This window comes from Nematolebias whitei, chromosome 15 (genome assembly GCF_014905685.2).
Source record: "Nematolebias whitei isolate Nwh7 chromosome 15, NemWhi1, whole genome shotgun sequence".
NCBI lineage: Eukaryota > Metazoa > Chordata > Actinopteri > Cyprinodontiformes > Rivulidae > Nematolebias > Nematolebias whitei.
In genome coordinates, this window is record NC_056512.1 from 26,648,901 (window position 1) to 26,654,858 (window position 5,958).

Here is a 5,958-nt window from a genome sequence, read left to right on the forward strand (position 1 = left end):
ACAGGTTAATCCCATTGAGCCTCGAGGACTCATTTACAAGAGAGGCCTGATTTCAACAAAGAATGATGACAACAATGGACAGTCATAAAATAGGCATACTAATTTAAATTTCTCTCTTTTTTTTTTTTTTAACAAATCAAAACAAAATAGCAACCAAAAGGACAATCAAGAGGAAAAGTAGCAAAAAGAAAACAGCTGAATTATAAGGCGATTTAGAAAACTAAAAACAAGAACTTAACAGAGTTTTAAAGTCACTTAGGTCGAGAGCTTCAAATCTTTTTACAAGATATTCCAGGAAACAGGAGCGGAGTAGGAGAAGGTCCTTTTGTCTAGTTCAGTCCTCACTGAGGGAACACTGCAGGTAATAATGTCCTGAGAGCGCACGCTGTAGCTGCACTCACACAGAGACATGTAGGAGGAGATGTATGAAGGTAACAGACCAAGAAGTGATTTAAAGATGAAAATATACCAGTGAGATAGTGTGTGAAGTTAATGACCAGTTAACCAGTGAATACTGGGTGCAGTGGTGGGTATGGTAGTTACAGCCAGTTGTGAATTTTAGTGCACCATGATAGACAGAGTCCAACATCTGCAGGGTTCTTGTAGGAGCGTTCATGTAAATAATGTCACCGTAATCAATGGAGGGAAGGAAAGTCACAGTTACAAGGTGTTTCCTAACATTCAGAGTTAGACAGGATCTGGTTCTGGAAAACAAAACCAGTTTAACTTTCAGTTTCCTTACTAGGTTTTCCACATGGAGCTTAAAAGAGAAGTGTGAGTCGACCAAGCTACCCAAATATTTATAGGAATTAAACAAACTCAATAAGGACACCATTTGAGGATAAAATCAGAGGAAGAACTGCTGGGACCGACTTCCCATTTGAAAAAACATTCTTTTAGTTTTATCAGCGTTTAGGACAAGTTTGAGATGGAGCAAGTCTGACTGGATGATGTCAAAGAATGTGGGGTTACAGTACGTAACCATCGTTTTATTTGGGGAGTATCTGGGCTCAGCCAGAGGAATAGGGTGAGCAGCTCAGTCATCGGAAAGTTCATTAGGGTAGGGCTGGTGTTCCTCCCCACTGAAAGGAAAGGGCTCAACTGATGAAGTCATGAAAGAATTTCAGATCTTATTGTTCCATATTTTCCTAAAAGAGCACTTCGCTCTCAGGCTGCAGGCTTACATGTGGTTCCTAGAGTTTCCAAAGCAGAATGGGAGGAAGATCTTTCAGTTATAGCATTAAAATAAAACTTTTATCTTTGTGTATTTTCTAAAAAATTAGAATACCATAGAAAAGTTAACTTACATAATTCCATTCAAAAAGTTAATTCTTAATAGATGATAGATTCAGGGCCCACAATTTAAATGATTTCAAGTATTTATTTGTTTATTTTTACATAATTTGGGCTTCCAGCTCATGAAACCCACAAAAATAGGATTTCAAAAAATTAATTACTGTGGAGAAATCAGCTCAAATGTTGCAGGGAATGAATGTTTTAAACTGAGTGTGACACTAATCATCTACTAAACTCAAAGCACCTGAACAGGTTTCCCCAGGTGTTATTAAATCGCTTCAGTTTGGTTCAGTTGTCTCAATTCATTTCAATATGGGGACGACTGCAGACATAACTGGCTAGAAGACCATCATTGATACCCTCCATAGGATGGGTAAGCCACAAAAGTTCATAGCTAAGGAGGCTGGCTGTTCACAGAGTGCTGCGTCCAAGCGCATCAATGGAAAGTCTAGTGAAAGGGCAAAAAGTGACAGGAGAAGATGCACCAGGAAAAGAGATGACAATGGGCTTCAGCGAGTTATCAAACAGAGAAGACTCCAGAATCTGGCAGAGATCCAGAAAGAGTGGAATGAGGCGGAGTCACAGCTTCAAAAACCATCACATTCAGACACATCTGGGAGATGGGCTACAACTGTCAGGTTCCTCGGGTCAAGCCACTTCTGAACCCGAGCCAATGTAGGAAGCATCTCAACTGGGCCAAGGAGAAGAAGGGCTGGACCGCCAGTGGTCCAAGGTCCTCTTTTCCGATGAAAGTAAAGTGTGCCTTTCATTCAGAAATCAAGGTCCAAGGGTTTGGAGGAAGAAGGGTGAGGAACAGAACCCATACTGCTCGAGGTCCAGTGTGAAATATCCACAGTCCGTCATGATTTGGGGTGTAATGTCCGGTGCAGGTGTTGGTAAACTCTGCTTTCTTAAATACAAGGTCACCGCAACAGTCTACCAGAATAACAAAGTCCATGCTCAATAATCCAGGTATACAATCCACCATTTTTCAGTCCGGTCATCTGGACGGTTTCTTTTTTTGTGCTGAAACGTTTTGCCTTCGATCCGGAAGGCTTCATCAGTCAAGGGAACACACAACACAAAACGGATTCTTCCCCCAACAGCTTACTCCAAAGTAGAACAAACTAGTTATGTTGGTGCTAAGATGGTCTCTTTGGCATGCTTCCTCCTCCATTGCCGGCCTTCTTCCTTGTTGACAGTCATGTCAAACTGGAAAAATGGTGGAGTCTACCAGAATGTTTTAGAGGACTTCATGATTCCTTCTGCTGAGGATCTGTATGGAGATGCAGATTTCATCTTCCAGAGGACCTGGCCCCTGCCCATGCTGCCAGAAGTACCAAAACCTGGTTTGAAGCCCATGCCGCAGTGCTTGACTGGCCAACCAACTCACCGGACCTAAACCCCATTGAGAATCTATGAAGTATTCTCAAGAGGAAAATGAGGAGCACCAGACCCAACAACAAAGAAGAGCTGACAGCAAGCATCAAGGAAATCTGGGCTTCCATAACTCCCAGTCAATGCCACAGGCTGATTGTCTCAATCCCACGTCACATCGAGGCAGTGATTAAGGCAAAGGGATTCACAACCAAGTATTGAAGATTGACATATCGTTTTGAAAGTATCATATTTTGATTGATTTGTTGTGATCCTAATTTCTTTCTTTTTTTGTTTGTAAAAACTGAGAAGTGTGGGCTGATGTCTTCAAAATATTCTAATTTTTTGAATTCCTGTTTTTGTGGGTTTCATGAGCTGGAAGCCCAAATTATGTAAAAATAAACAAATACTTGAAATAATTTAAATTGCAGGCCCTGAATCTATCATCTATTAAAGATTAACTTTTTGAATGGAATTATGGAAGTGAAAACAACATTTCCACGATTTTCAATTTTTTTTGGAAAGGGTCTGTATATGAAGTTATCTATCTATCTATAGATATCTATCTATCTAAAGATATCGATCGATCGATCGATCGATAGATACACGCACGCACGCATGCCCGCCCGCCCGCACACACACACACACACATACATACATACATACATACATACATACATACATACATACATACATACATACAAACAAACAAACCGGATTCCAAAAAAGTTGGGACAAGTCCATTTTTACCACTGTGTGGCATCCCCCCTTCTTTTTACAACACTCAACAGACGTCTGGGGACAGAGGAGACCAGTTTCTCAAGTTTAGAAATAGGAATGCTCTCCCATTCATGTCTAATACAGGCCTCTAACTGTTCAATCATCTTGGGCCTTCTTTGTCGCACCTTCCTCTTTATGATGCGCCAAATGTTCTCTATAGGTGAAAGATCTGGACTGCAGGCTGGCCATTTCAGTACCCGGATCCTTCTACGTAGCCATGATGTTGTGATTGCTGCAGAATGTGTTCTGGCATTATCGTGTTGAAAAATGCAGGGTCTTCCCTGAAACAGATGACGTCTAGATGGGAGCATATGTTGTTCTAGAACCTGAACATAGTCCTCTGCATTAATGGTGCCTTTCCAGACATGCAAGCTGCCCATGCCACAAGCGCTCATGCAACCCCATACCATCAGTGATGCAGGCTTCTGAACGGAGCGTTGATAACAACTTGGGTTATCCTTGTCCTCTCTGGTCTGGATAACATGGCGTCCCAGTGTTCCATAAAGAAATTCAAATCGTGACTTATCTGACTACAGAACAGTCTTCCATTTTGCCACACTCCATTTTAAATGACCCCTGGCCCAGTGCAAATGTCTGAGCTTGTGGAGCTTGCTTAGAAATGGCTTCCTCTTTGCACTGTAGAGTTTCAGCTGGCAACGGCGGATGGCACGGTGGATTGTGTTCACTGACAATGCTTTCTGGAAGTATTCCTGAGCCCATTCTGTTATTTCTTGACAGTGGCATTCCTGTTTGAGGTGCAGTGACGTTTAAGAGCCCGGAGATCACGAGCATCCAGTAGAGTTTTACGGCCTTGACCCTTACGCACAGTGATTGTTCCAGAATCTCTGAATCTTTTGATGATAACTTAAAAGTCTTTGCTATTTTACGCTGGGTAACACCATTCTGGTATTGCTGCACTATCTTTCTGCGCAACAATGGTGGAATTGGTGATCCTCTTTCCATCTTGGCTTCTGAGAGACACCGACACTCTGAGAAGCTCTTTTTATACCCAATCATGTTGTCAATTGACCTAATTAATGTTAATTGGTCTTCCAGCTGTTCGTTATATGCTCAATTTCCATTTTCCAGCCACTTATTGCTACTTGTCCCAACTTTTTTGGGATTTGTTGACACTGTGAAATTTTGAATCAACATATTTTTCTTTTAAAATGTTACATTATTATGGGGGCCGAGATGGTGTAGAGGCAGGGCAGCCGGCTTGGGACCCGAAAGTCCCAGGTTCGATCCCCAGTCACTGCACATCACGTGGCGTCTCTGGGCAGCACGTCTCATCCCCAAAATGTCCCCCGGCGCTTTCAATAGCTGCCCACTGCACCACCTGGTGGTGGATGGGTTAAATGCAGAGACTAATTTCGCCATTGTATGGAAACATACAGTGCTGACATTGATGACATTATTATTATTTACTCAGATTAAACTTTTGATCTGTCATCTATGTTATATTACTAATAAAATATTGACATTTGCCATCTCCACATCATTGCATTCAGTTTTTATTCACAATTTGTTTAGTGTCCCAACTTTTTTGGAATCCGGTTTGTATATATATATATATATATATATATATATATATATATAGATATATATATATATAGATATATATAAATATATATAGATATATATATATATATACATGCACTCGAATGGATCTTAAGAGAAAAACTAGTCAAAATGGCTCCAAAGGGCTAAACTTTACAAGTTCAGAACAAAAGAGGTTTTTGCAAATAAAAAATAAAGTCTTCAGGATTTTACAAATATAGATGAAGTGCTGCAGAATGACCTGAGCATATCTCTATCCACCATTTTCAGTGTTTTTATTGGGAACATTTTTTTTATTGTTCACATATAGTCCTCAGTCTACCTCACATTCTTTAATCTCACAACATCATGCTCTTTTTCTAAACACATCCATGCAGAGATCCAGCATGTTACAAATCACATCTGCACCTTTCTTTCACAGCAGACTTCATCCTTTTACAGCAGGAAACAAAGAACTGAACTGAACGAGGGACATTTAAACGCTCCACAAAAAATAATGATATTGCAGAGATCTGAAATATACCTTATTGCAAGTAAAAAAATACTTCTACACTGTTTACAGTGAAAAAAAACCTCAAGATTTTAAAAAATGCATCACATTAGTTTGTAAACAGTTTTGCTTCTTCCCATTCAGGCTGTAACAGTCTCCATCAATTCATTATCATTTCGCGCTTCTTCCTTTCTGGATCGCGGGATCACTGGTGCTCATATCCAACAGTCACTGTGCAAGAGGCGGGGGACACCCTGGACAGGTCTCAAGTCCATCACAGGGCGTAACAGTCTCCCAGTTTATAATTTCTGACATCAGAAACTACAGCAACAAGGTGCCTGAGAACAAAACCATCTGTTTAAGTGTAAACCTGCTCAGCAGGTGTCTGGCACAATGCCTGAAACCCGTGAAGATCTGATAGGCACTGATAAAAGTAATTAAACACAGTAAATGAC